A 14393-nucleotide genomic window follows, 5' to 3' on the forward strand; every position below is an offset into this window, starting at 1 on the left:
ACCTCCATATTCCAAGTGCCCGTTGGTTAACCTAGATAGGCCAAGTGCCCGCTAGGTAACCTAGACAGTCCAAGTGCCCGCTTGGTTACCTACATAGTCCAAGTGCACATTCGTTAACCTAGATAGTCCAAGTGCCCGCTGGTAACCTACATAGTCCAAGTGCCCGTTAGGTAACCTACATAGTCCAAGTGCCCACTAGGTAACTTAAATAATCCAAATGCCCACTAGGGAAACTACATAGTCCATGTGCCCGCTAGTTAACCTAGATAGTCCTAGTGCCCGCTAGTAAACTTAGATAGTATAAGGGCCCGTTAGTTAATCTAGATAGTCCAAGTGCCCGCTAGTTAACCTAGATAGTCCAAGTGCCCGCTAGTTAACCTAGATCGTCTAAGTGCCCGCTAGTTAACCTAGATAATCCAAGTGCCCGCTAGTTAACCTACATAGTCCAAGGGCCCTCTAGTTAACCTAGATAATCCAAGTGCCCGCTAGGGGACGTACATAGTCCAAGTGCCCGCTAGGTAACCTAGATAGTCCAAGTGCCCGCCAAGGTTTGTACATAGTTCAAGTGCCCGCTAGGTAACCTAGATTGTCCAAGTGTCCGCTAGTTAACCTACATAGTCCAAGTGCCCGCTAAGTAACCTAGATAGTCCAAGGTCCTGCTAGTTAACCTACATAGTCCAATATCCGATAGGGAACCTACATAGTCCAAGTGCCCGCTGAGGAACCTACATAGTCCAAGTGCCCGATAGGGAACCTACATATTCCAAGTGCCCGTTAGGAAACCTAGATAGTCTAAGTGCCCATAGGGAACCTATATAGTCCAAGTGCCCGCTAGGGAACCTACATACTCAAAATGCCCGCTAGGGAACCTGCATTATACAAGTGCCCGCTAATTAACCTAGATAGTCCACGTGCCCGCTAGTTAACCTAGATAGTCCAAGTGCCCGATAGTTAACCTACATAGTCCAAGTGCCTGATAGGAAACCTACATAGTCCAAGTGCCCGCAGAGGAACCTACATAGTCCAAGTGCCCGTTAGGGAACCTAGATAGTCCAAGTGCCCGTAGGGAACCTAGATAGTCCAAATGCCCGCTAGGGAACCTACATAGTAAAAGTGCCCGCTAGGGAAACTGCTTTGTGCAAGTGCCCGCTAGTTAACCTAGATAGTCCAAGTGCCCGCTAGTTAACCTAGATAGTCGAAGTGCCCGATAGTTAACCTACATAATCCAAGGTCAGCTAGTTAACCTAGATAGTCCAAGTGCCCGCTAGTTAACCTACATAGTCCAAGTTCCTGCTAGTTAACCTATATAGTCCAAAGGCCCGCTAGTTAACCTAGATATTCCAAGTGCTCGCTAGTTAACCTAGATCGTCCAAGTGTATGCTAGTTAACCTACATAGTCCAAGTTCCCGTTAGGTAACCTAGATAGTACAAGTGCCCGCAAGGTAACCTCCATAGTCCAAGTGCCCGCTAGGTAACCTAGATATTCCAAGTTCCTGTTAGCTAACCTAGATAATCCAAGTGCCCGCGAGGTAACCTACCTAGTGCAAGTGCCCGCTAGTAAACCTAGATATTATAAGGGCCGTTAGTTAATCTAGATAGTCCAAGTGCCCGCTAGTTAACCTAGATAGTCCAAGTGCCCGCTAGTTAACCTACATAGTCCAAGGGCCCTCTAGTTAACCTAGATAGTCCAAGTGCCCGCTAGGGGACGTACATAGTCCAAGTGCCCGCTAGGTAACCTAGATAGTCCAAGTGCCCGCCAAGGTTTGTACATAGTTCAAGTGCCCGCTAGGTAACCTAGATTGTCCAAGTGTCCGCTAGTTAACCTACATAGTCCAAGTGCCCGCTAAGTAACCTAGATAGTCCAAGGTCCTGCTAGTTAACCTACATAGTCCAATGCCCGATAGGGAACCTACATAGTCCAAGTGCCCGCTGAGGAACCTACATAGTCCAAGTGCCCGATAGGGAACCTACATATTCCAAGTGCCCGTTAGGAAACCTAGATAGTCTAAGTGCCCATAGGGAACCTATATAGTCCAAGTGCCCGCTAGGGAACCTACATACTCAAAATGCCCGCTAGGGAACCTGCATTATACAAGTGCCCGCTAATTAACCTAGATAGTCCACGTGCCCGCTAGTTAACCTAGATAGTCCAAGTGCCCGATAGTTAACCTACATAGTCCAAGTGCCTGATAGGAAACCTACATAGTCCAAGTGCCCGCAGAGGAACCTACATAGTCCAAGTGCCCGTTAGGGAACCTAGATAGTCCAAGTGCCCGTAGGGAACCTAGATAGTCCAAATGCCCGCTAGGGAACCTACATAGTAAAAGTGCCCGCTAGGGAAACTGCTTTGTGCAAGTGCCCGCTAGTTAACCTAGATAGTCCAAGTGCCCGCTAGTTAACCTAGATAGTCGAAGTGCCCGATAGTTAACCTACATAATCCAAGGTCAGCTAGTTAACCTAGATAGTCCAAGTGCCCGCTAGTTAACCTACATAGTCCAAGTTCCTGCTAGTTAACCTATATAGTCCAAAGGCCCGCTAGTTAACCTAGATATTCCAAGTGCTCGCTAGTTAACCTAGATCGTCCAAGTGTATGCTAGTTAACCTACATAGTCCAAGTTCCCGTTAGGTAACCTAGATAGTACAAGTGCCCGCAAGGTAACCTCCATAGTCCAAGTGCCCGCTAGGTAACCTAGATATTCCAAGTTCCTGTTAGCTAACCTAGATAATCCAAGTGCCCGCGAGGTAACCTACCTAGTGCAAGTGCCCGCTAGTAAACCTAGATATTATAAGGGCCGTTAGTTAATCTAGATAGTCCAAGTGCCCGCTAGTTAACCTAGATAGTCCAAGTGCCCGCTAGTTAACCTACATAGTCCAAGGGCCCTCTAGTTAACCTAGATAGTCCAAGTGCCCGCTTGGGGACGTACATAGTCCAAGTGCCCGTTAGGTAACCTAGATAGTCCAAGTGCCCGCCAAGGTATGTACATAGTTCAAATGCCCGCTAGTTAACCTAGATTGTCCAAGGTCCTGCTAGTTAACCTACATACTCCAAGTGCCTGCTAGTTAACCTACATAGTCCAAGGCCCCGCTAGTTAATCTAGATATTCTAAGTGCCCGCTAGTTAACCTAGATCATCCAAATGTATGCTAGTTAACCTACATAGTCCAAGTTCCCGTTAGGTAACCTAGATAGTACAAGTGCCCGCAAGGTAACCTCCATAGTCCAAGTGCCCGCTAGGTAACCTAGATATTCCAAGTTTCTGTTAGCAAACCTAGATAATCCAAGTGCCTGCTAGGTAACCTACATAGTTCAAGTGCCATTTCGTTAACCTAGATAGTCCAAGTGCCTGCTAGGTAACCTACATAGACTAAGGGCCCGCTAGGTAACCTATATAGTCCAAGTGCCCGCTAAGAAGCCAAGATAGTCCAAGTGCCCGTTAGGTAACCTAGATAGTCCAAGTGCCCGCTAGGTAACCTACATAGTCCAAGTTCCCGCTAGGTAACCTAGATAGTCCAAGTGCCTGTTACCTAACCTAGATAATCCAATTGCCCGCTATGCAACATACATAGTCCAAGTGCACATTCATTAACCTAGAAATCCAAGTGCCCGCTAGGTAACCGGGACTGTCCAAGTGCCCGCTAGGTTACCTACATAGTCCAAATGCCCGCTAATTAACCTACATAGTCCAAGTGCCCGCTAGTAACATAGATAGTGCAAGTGCCCACTAGGTAACCTACATAGTCCAAGTGCCCTCTAGGGAACCTACATAGTCCAAGTGCCCGCTAGGTAACCTAGATAGTCCAATTGCCCGTTAGCTAACCTAGATAGTCGAAGTGTCCGCTAGTTAACCTACATAGTCCAAGTGCCCGTTGGTTAACCTACATAGTCCAAGTGCCTGCTAGGGAACCTACATCGTCCAAGTGCCCGCTCTGGAACATACATAGTCCAAGTGCCAGCTAAGTAACCTAGATAGTCCAAGTGCCCGCTAGTTAACCTACATAGTCCAAGTGCCTGCTAGGTAAACTATATAGTCCAAGTGCCCACTAGGTAACCTAGACAGTCCAATTGCCCGCTAGTTAACCTAGACAGTCCAAGTTCCCGATAGGGAACCTACATAGTCCCTGTGCTCAGTAGGGAACCTACATAGTCCAAGTGCTCGCTAGGCATCCTACATAGTCCAAATGCCCGTTAGTTAACCTAGATAGTCAAAGTGCCTGGTAGGTAACCTAAATAGTCCAAGTGCCCGCTAGGGAACCTACATAGTCCAAGTGCCCGCTAGGTAACCTAGATAGTCCAATTGCCCGTTAGCTAACCTAGATAGTCGAAGTGTCCGCTAGTTAACCTACATAGTCCAAGTGCCCGTTGGTTAACCTAGATAGGCCAAGTGCCCGCTAGGTAACCTAGACAGTCCAAGTGCCCGCTAGGTTACCTACATAGTCCAAGTGCCCACTAGGTAACCTAAATAATCCAAATGCCCACTAGGGAAACTACATAGTCCATGTTCCCGCTAGTTAACCTAGATAGTCCTAGTGCCCGCTAGTAAACCTAGATAGTATAAGGACCCGTTAGTTAATCTAGATAGTCAAAGTGCCCGCTAGTTAACCTAGATAGTCCAAGTGCCCGCTAGTTAACCTAGATCGTCTAAGTGCTCGCTAGTTAACCTAGATAATCCAAGTGCCCGCTAGTTAACCTACATAGTCCAAGCGCCCTCTAGTTAACCTAGATAGTCCAAGTGCCCGCTAGGGGACGTACATAGTCCAAGTGCCCGCTAGGTAACCTAGATAGTCCAAGTGCCCGCCAAGGTATGTACATAGTTCAAGTGCCCGCTAGGTAACCTAGATTGTCCAAGTGTCCGCTAGTTAACGTGCATAATCCAAGTGCCCGCTAAGTAACCTAGATAGTCCAAGGTCCTGCTAGTTAACCTACATAGTCCAATGTCCGATAGGGAACCTACATAGTCCAAGTGCCCGCTGAGGAACCTACATAGTCCAAGTGCCCGATAGGGCACCTACATATTCCAAGTGCCCGTTAGGGAATCTAGATAGTCCAAGTGCCCGTAGGGAACCTATATAGTCCAAGTGCCCGCTAGGGAACCTACATACTCAAAATGCCCGCTTGGGAACCTGCATTATACAAGTGCCCGCTAATTAACCTAGATAGTCCACGTGCCCGCTAGTTAACCTACATAGTCCACGTGCCTGATAGGGAACCTACATAGTCCAAGTGTCCGCAGAGGAACCTACATAGTCCAAGTGCCCGTTAGGGAACCTAGATAGTCCAAGTGCCCGTAGGGAACCTAGATAGTCCAAGTGCCCGCTAGGGAACCTACATAGTAAAAGTGCCCGCTAGGGAAACTGCTTTGTGCAAGTGCCCGCTAGTTAACCTAGATAGTCCAAGTGCCCGCTAGTTAACCTAGATAGTCGAAGTGCCCGATAGTTAACCTACATAGTCCAAGGTCAGCTAGTTAACCTAGATAGTCCAAGTGCCCGCTAGTTAACCTACATAGGCCAAGTGCCTGCTAGTTAACCTATATAGTCCAAGGGCCCGCTAGTTAACCTAGATATTCCAAGTGCCCGCTAGTTAACCTAGATCGTCCAAGTGTATGCTAGTTAACCTACATGGTCCAAGTTCCCGTTAGGTAACCTAGATAGTACAAGTGCCCGCAAGGTAACCTCCATAGTCCAAGTGCCCGCTAGGTAACCTAGATATTCCAAGTTCCTGTTAGCTAACCTAGATAATCCAAGTTCCCGCTAAGTAACCTACATAGTGCAAGTGCCCGCTAGTAAACCTAGATATTATAAGGGCCCGTTAGTTAATCTAGATAGTCCAAGTGCCCGCTAGTTAACCTAGATAGTCCAAGTGCCCGCTAGTTAACCTACATAGTCCAAGGGCCCTCTAGTTAACCTAGATAGTCCAAGTGCCCGCTAGTTAACATAGATAGTCCAAGTGCCCGCTAGGGAACGTACATAGTCCAAGTGCCCGTTAGGTAACCTAGATAGTGCAAGTGCCCGGTAGTTAACCTACATAGCCCAAGTGCCCGCTAGGTTACCTAGATAGTCCAAGGGCGCGCTAGTTAACCTGCATAGTCCAAGTGCCCGTTAGTTAACTTACATAGTTCAAGTGTACGTAAGGAACATATATAGTCCAAGTGCCCGCTAGGGAACATACAGTGTCTAAGTGCCCGCTAGGGAACCTACGTAGTCCAAGTGCACGCTAGGGAATCTACATAGTCCAAGGGCCCGCTAGTTAACGTAGATAGTCCAAGTGCCGCTAGTTAATCTACATAGTTCAAGGGACCGCTAGTTAACCTACATAGTCCAAGTACCGGCTAGTTAACCTAGATCGTCCAAGTGTCCGCTAGTTTACCTACATAGTACAAGTGCCCGCTAGGGAACCTACATAGTCCAAGTGCCTGCTAGGGAACCTACATAGTCCAAGTGCCCGCTCTGGAACATACATAGTCCAAGTGCCAGCTAAGTAACCTAGATAGTCCAAGTGCCCGCTAGTTAACCTACATAGTCCAAGTGCCTGCTAGGTAAACTACATAGTCCAAGTGCCCACTAGGTAACCTAGACAGTCCAATTGCCCGCTAGTTAACCTAGACAGTCCAAGTTCCCGATAGGGAACCTACATAGTCCCAGTGCTCGCTAGGGAACCTACATAGTCCAAGTGTTCGCTAGGCATCCTACATAGTCCAAATGCCCGTTAGTTAACCTAGATAGTCAAAGTGCCTGGTAGGTAACCTAAATAGTCCAAGTGCCCGCTGGGGAACCTACATAGTCCAAGTGCCCGCTAGGTAACCTAGATAGTCCAATTGCCCGTTAGCTAACCTAGATAGTCGAAGTGTCCGCTAGTTAACCTACATAGTCCAATTGCCCGTTGGTTAACCTAGATAGGCCAAGTGCCCGTTAGGTAACCTAGACAGTCCAAGTGCCCGCTAGGTTACCTACATAGTCCAAGTGCATGTTCGTTAACCTACATAGTCCAAGTGCCCACTAGGTAACCTAAATAATCCAAATGCCCACTAGGGAAACTACATAGTCCATGTGCCCGCTAGTTAACCTAGATAGTCCTAGTGCCCGCTAGTAAACCTAGATAGTATAAGGGCCCGTTAGTTAATCTAGATAGTCCAAGTGCCCGCTAGTTAACTTAGATAGTCCAAGTGCCCGCTAGTTAACCTAGATCGTCTAAGTGCCCGCTAGTTAACCTAGATAATCCAAGTGCCTGCTAGTTAACCTACATAGTCCAAGGGCCCTCTAGTTAACCTAGATAGTCCAAGTGCCCGCTAGGGGACGTACATAGTCCAAGTGCCCGCTAGGTAACCTAGATAGTCCAAGTGCCCGCCATGGTATGTACATAGTTCAAGTGCCCGCTAGGTAACCTAGATTGTCCAAGTGTCCGCTAGTTAACCTACATAGTCCAAGTGCCCGCTAAGTAACCTAGATAGTCCAAGGTCCTGCTAGTTAACCTACATAGTCCAATGTCCGAAAGGGAACCTACATAGTCCAAGTGCCCGCTGAGGAACCTACATAGTCCAAGTGCCCGATAGGGAACCTACATATTCCAAGTGCACGTTAGGGAACCTAGATAGTCCAAGTGCCCGTAGGGAACCTATATAGTCCAAGTGCCCGCTAGGGAACCTACATACTCAAAATGCCCGCTAGGGAAGCTGCATTATACAAGTGCCCGCTAATTAACCTAGATAGTCCACGTGCCCGCTAGTTAACCTCGATAGTCCAAGTGCCTGATAGTTAACCTACATAGTCCAGTGCCTGATAGGGAACCTACATAGTCCAAGTGCCCGCAGAGGAACCTACATAGTCCAAGTGCCCGTTAGGGAACCTAGATAGTCCAAGTGCCCGTAGGGAACCTAGATAGTCCAAGTGCCCGCTAGGGAACCTACATAGTAAAAGTGCCCGCTAGGGAAACTGCTTTGTGCAAGTGCCCGCTAGTTAACCTAGATAGTCCAAGTGCCCGCTAGTTAACCTAGATAGTCGAAGTGCCCGATAGTTAACCTACATAGTCCAAGGTCAGCTAGTTAACCTAGATAATCCAAGTGCCCGCTAGTTAACCTACATAGTCCAAGTGCCTGCTAGTTAACCTATATAGTCCAAGGGCCCGCTAGTTAACCTAGATATTCCAAGTGTCCGCTAGTTAACCTAGATCGTCCAAGTGTATGCTAGTTAACTTACATAGTCCAAGTTCCCGTTAGGTAACCTAGATAGTACAATTGCCCGCAAGGTAACCTCCATAGTCCAAGTGCCCGCTAGGTAACGTAGATATTCCAAGTTCCTGTTAGCTAACCTAGATAATCCAAGTGCCCGCTAGGTAACCTACATAGTCCAAGTGCCATTTCGTTAACCTAAATAATCCAAGTGCCCGCTAGGGAAACTACATAGTCCAAGTGCCCGCTAGTTAACCTAGATAGTGCAAGTGCCCGCTAGTAAACCTAGATATTATAAGGGCCCGTTAGTTAATCTAGATAGTCCAAGTGCCCGCTAGTTAACCTAGATAGTCCAAGTGCCCGATAGTTAACCTACATTGTCCAAGTGCCTGATAGGGAACCTACATAGTCCAAGTGCCCGCAGAGGAACCTACATAATCCAAGTACCCGTTAGGGAACCTAGATAGTCCAAGTGCCTGTAGGGAACCTATATAGACCAAGTGCCCGCTAGGGAACCTACATAGTAAAAGTGCCCGCTAGGGAACCTGCTTTGTGCAAGTGACCGCTAGTTAACCTAGATAGTCCAAGTGCCCGCTAGTTAACCTAGATAATCCATGTGCCTGCTAGTTAACCTACATAGTCCAAGTGCCCGCTAGTTAACCTAGATAGTCGAAGTGCCCGATAGTTAACCTACATAGTCCAAGGTCAGCAAGTTAACTTAGATAGTCCAAGTGCCCGCTAGTTAACCTACATAGTCCAAGTGCCTGCTAGTTAACCTATATAGTCCAAGGGCCCGCTAGTTAACCTAGATATTCCAAGTGCCCGCTAGTTAACCTAGATCGTCCAAGTGTATGCTAGTTAACTTACATAGTCCAAGTTCCCGTTAGGTAACCTAGATAGTACAAGTGCCCGCAAGGTAACCTCCATAGTCCAAGTGCCCGCTAGGTAACCTAGATATTCCCAGTTCCTGTTAGCTAACCTAGATAATCCAAGTGCCCGCTAGGTAACCTACATAGTCCAAGTGCCATTTCGTTAACCTAAATAATCCAAGTGCCCGCTAGGGAAACTACATAGTCCAAGTGCCCGCTAGTTAACCTAGATACTGCAAGTGCCCGCTAGTAAATCTAGATATTATAAGGGCCCGTTAGTTAATCTAGATAGTCCAAGTGCCCGCTAGTTAACCTAGATAGTCCAAGTGCCCGATAGTTAACCTACATTTTCCAAGTGCCTGATAGGGAACCTACATAGTTCAAGTGCCCGCAGTGGAACCTACATAGTCCAAGTGCCCGTTAGGGAACCTAGATAGTCCAAGTGCCCGTATGGAACCTATAGAGTCCAAGTGCCCGCTAGGGAACCTACATAGTAAAAGTGCCCGCTAGGGAACCTGCTTTGTGCAAGTGCCCGCTAGTTAACCTAGATAGTCCAAGTGCCCGCTGTTAACCTAGATAGTCGAAGTGCCCAATAGTTAAACTACATAGCCCAAGGTCAGCTAGTTAACCTAGATAGTCCAAATGCCCGCAAGTTAACCTACATAGTCCAAGTGCCTGCTAGTTAACCTACATAGTCCAAGGCCCCACTAGTTCACCTAGATAATCCAAGTGCCCGCTAGTTAACCTAGATCGTCCAAGTGTATGCTAGTTAACCTACATAGTCCAAGTTCCCGTTAGGTAACCTAGATATTACAAGTGCCCGCAAGGTAACCTCCATAGTCCAAGTGCCCGCTAGGTAACCTAGATATTCCAAGTTCCTGTTAGCTAACCTAGATAATCCAAGTGCCCGCTAGGTAACCGACATAGTCCAAGTGCCATTTCGTTAACCTAGATAGTCCAAGTGCCTGCTAGGTAACCTACATAGTCCAAGGGCCTGCTAGGTAACCTATATAGTCCAAGTGCCCGCTAGGTAACCTACATAGTCCAAGTTCCCGCTAGGTAACCTAGATAGTCCAAGTGCCCGTTACCTAACCTAGATTATCCAATTGCCCGCTATGCAACATACATAGTCCAAGTGCTCGCTATATAACATAGATAGTCCATGTGCCCACTAGTTAACCTAGATAGACCAAGTGCCCGCTAGGGAACCTATCTAGTCCAAGTGCCCGATAGGGAACCTACATAGTCCAAGTGCCCGCTAGATAACATAGATAGTCCAAGTACCCGCTAGGAAACGTACATAGTCCAAGTGCCCGCTAGGGAACGTACATAGTCCCAGTGCCCGCTAGGTAACCTAGATAGTCCAAATGCCCGCTAGGGAACCCACATAGTCCAAGTGCCCGCTAGGGAACTTACATAGTCCAAGGGCCCGCTAGGGAACCTACATAGTCCAAGTGCCCGTTAGTTAACCTAGATAGTCCAAGTTCCCGCTAGGTAACCTAAATATTCCAAGTGCCCGTTACCTAACCTAGATAATCCAATTGCCCGCTATGCAACATACATAGTCCAAGTGCCCATTCGTTAACCTAGAAATCCAAGTGCCCGCTAGGTAAACGGGACTGTCCAAGTGCTCGCTAGGTTACCTACATAGTCCAAATGCCCGCTAATTAACCTACATAGTCCAAGTGCCCGCTAGGTAACCTAGATAGTGCAAGTGCCCACTAGGTAACCTACATAGTCCAAGTGCCCGTTCGTTAACCTAGATAGTGCAAGTGCCCCCTAGGTAACCTAGACAGTCTAAGTGCCTGCTAGGTAACCTACATAGTCCAAATGCCCGTTCGTTAACCTACATAGTCCAAGGGCCCACTATTTAACTTAGATCGTCCAAGTGCCTCGGTTAACCTACATAGTCCAAGTGCCCGCAAGGTAACCTATAAAATCCAAGTTCCATCTATGTAACCTAGATAGTTCAAGGGCCCGCTAGTTAACCTACATAGTCCTAGTGCCCGCTAGGTAAACTAGATATCCAAATTCCCGCTAAGGAACCTACATAGTCCAAGTGCACGCTAGTTAACCCAGATAGTCCAAGTGCCCGCTAGTTAACCTAGATAGTCCAAGTGCCGCTAGGTAACCTATATAGTGCAAGTGTCCCCTAGTTAACCTACATAGTCCAAGTGCCCGCTAGTTAACATAGATAGTCCAAGTGCCTGCTAGGGAACGTACATAGTCCAAGTGCCCATTAGGTAACCTAGATAGTGCAAGTGCCCGGTAGTTAACCTACATAGCCCAAGTGCCCGCAAGGTTACCTAGATAGTCCAAGGGCGCGCTAGTTAACCTACATAGTCCAAGTGCCCGTTAGTTAACTTACATAGTTCAAGTGTCCGTAAGGAACATATATAGTCCAAGTGCCCGCTAGGGAACATACAGAGTCTAAGTGCCCGCTAGGGAACCTACGTAGTCCAAGTGCCCGCTAGGGAATCTACATAGTCCAAGGGCCCGCTAGTTAACGTAGATAGTCCAAGTGCCGCTAGTTAATCTACATAGTTCAAGGGACCGCTAGTTAACCTACATAGTCCAAGTACCGGCTAGTTAACCTAGATCGTCCAAGTGTCCGCTAGTTAACCTACATAGTACAAGTGCCCGCTAGGGAACCTACATAGTCCAAGTGCCTGCTAGGGAACCTACATAGTCCAAGTGCCCGCTCTGGAACATACATAGTCCAAGTGCCCGCCAGGGAATCTACATAGTCCAAGGGCCCGCTAGTTAAGGTAGATACTCCAAGTGCCTCTAGTTAATCTACATAGTTTAAGGGCCCGCAAGTTAACCTACATAGTCCAAGTATCCGCTAGTTAACCTAGATCGTCCAAGTGCCCGCTAGTTAACTTACATAGTCCAAGGGCCCGCTAGTTAACCTACATAGTCCAAGGGCCCGCTAGTTAACCTACATCGTCCAAGGGCCCGCTAGTTAACCTACGTAGTCCAAGTGCCCCCTAGTTAACCTACATACTCCAAGTGCCCGCTAGGTAACCTAGACAGTTCAAGTGAGCACTAGGTTACCTACATAGTCCAAGTGCTCGTTCGTTTACCTACATAATCCAAGTGCCCGCTAGGTAACCTACATAGTCCAAGTGCCATTTCGTTAACCTAGATAGTCCAAGTGCCTGCTAGGTAACCTACATAGTCCAAGTGGCCACTAGGTAACCTAAATAATCCAAATGCCCACTAGGGAAACTACATAGACCAAGTGCCCGCTAGTTAACCTAGATACTCCAAGTGCCCGCTAGTTAACCTAGATAGTCCAAGTGCCCGCTAGTTAACCTACATAGTCCAAGGGCCCTCTAGTTAACCTAGATAGTCCAAGTGCCTGCTAGGGGACGTACATAGTCCAAGTGCCCGCTAGGTAACCTAGATAGTCCAAGTGCCCGACAAGGTATGTACATAGTTCAAGTGCCCGCTAGGTATCTTAGATTGTCCAAGTGTCTGCTAGTTAAACTAAATAGTCCAAGTGCCCGCTAGGTAACCTAGGTAGTCCAAGGTCCTGCTAGTTAACCTACATAGTCCAATGCCCGATAGGGAACCTACATAGTCCAAGTGCCCGCTGAGGAACCTACATAGTCCAAGTGCCCGATAGGGAACCTACATATTCCAAGTGCCCCTTAGGGAACCTATATAGTCCAAGTGCACACTAGGGAAACTACATAGTAAAAGTGCCCGCTAGGGAACCTACGTAGTCCAAGTGCCCGCTAGGGAATCTACATAGTCCAAGGGCCCGCTAGTTAACGTAGATAGTCCAAGTGCCGCTAGTTAATCTACATAGTTCAAGGGACCGCTAGTTAACCTACATAGTCCAAGTACCGGCTAGTTAACCTAGATCGTCCAAGTGTCCGCTAGTTAACCTACATAGTACAAGTGCCCGCTAGGGAACCTACATAGTCCAAGTGCCTGCTAGGGAACCTACATAGTCCAAGTGCCCGCTCTGGAACATACATAGTCCAAGTGCCCGCCAGGGAATCTACATAGTCCAAGGGCCCGCTAGTTAAGGTAGATACTCCAAGTGCCTCTAGTTAATCTACATAGTTTAAGGGCCCGCAAGTTAACCTACATAGTCCAAGTATCCGCTAGTTAACCTAGATCGTCAAAGTGCCCGCTAGTTAACTTACATAGTCCAAGGGCCCGCTAGTTAACCTACATAGTCCAAGGGCCCACTAGTTAACCTACATCGTCCAAGGGCCCGCTAGTTAACCTACGTAGTCCAAGTGCCCCCTAGTTAACCTACATACTCCAAGTGCCCGCTAGGTAACCTAGAAAGTTCAAGTGAGCACTAGGTTACCTACATAGTCCAAGTGCCCGTTCGTTTACCTACATAATCCAAGTGCCCGCTAGGTAACCTACATAGTCCAAGTGCCATTTCGTTAACCTAGATAGTCCAAGTGCCTGCTAGGTAACCTACATAGTCCAAGTGGCCACTAGGTAACCTAAATAATCCAAATGCCCACTAGGGAAACTACATAGACCAAGTGCCCGCTAGTTAACCTAGATACTCCAAGTGCCCGCTAGTTAACCTAGATAGTCCAAGTGCCCGCTAGTTAACCTACATAGTCCAAGGGCCCTCTAGTTAACCTAGATAGTCCAAGTGCCTGCTAGGGGACGTACATAGTCCAAGTGCCCGCTAGGTAACCTAGATAGTCCAAGTGCCCGACAAGGTATGTACATAGTTCAAGTGCCCGCTAGGTATCTTAGATTGTCCAAGTGTCTGCTAGTTAAACTAAATAGTCCAAGTGCCCGCTAGGTAACCTAGGTAGTCCAAGGTCCTGCTAGTTAACCTACATAGTCCAATGCCCGATAGGGAACCTACATAGTCCAAGTGCCCGCTGAGGAACCTACATAGTCCAAGTGCCCGATAGGGAACCTACATATTCCAAGTGCCCCTTAGGGAACCTATATAGTCCAAGTGCACACTAGGGAAACTACATAGTAAAAGTGCCCGCTAGGGAACCTACGTAGTCCAAGTGCCCGCTAGGGAATCTACATAGTCCAAGGGCCCGCTAGTTAACGTAGATAGTCCAAGTGCCGCTAGTTAATCTACATAGTTCAAGGGACCGCTAGTTAACCTACATAGTCCAAGTACCGGCTAGTTAACCTAGATCGTCCAAGTGTCCGCTAGTTAACCTACATAGTACAAGTGCCCGCTAGGGAACCTACATAGTCCAAGTGCCTGCTAGGGAACCTACATAGTCCAAGTGCCCGCTCTGGAACATACATAGTCCAAGTGCCCGCCAGGGAATCTACATAGTCCAAGGGCCCGCTAGTTAAGGTAGATACTCCAAGTGCCTCTAGTTAATCTACATAGTTTAAGGGCCCGC

Source organism: Tenrec ecaudatus, assembly GCF_050624435.1.
Source record: "Tenrec ecaudatus isolate mTenEca1 chromosome 2 unlocalized genomic scaffold, mTenEca1.hap1 SUPER_2_unloc_1, whole genome shotgun sequence".
NCBI lineage: Eukaryota > Metazoa > Chordata > Mammalia > Afrosoricida > Tenrecidae > Tenrec > Tenrec ecaudatus.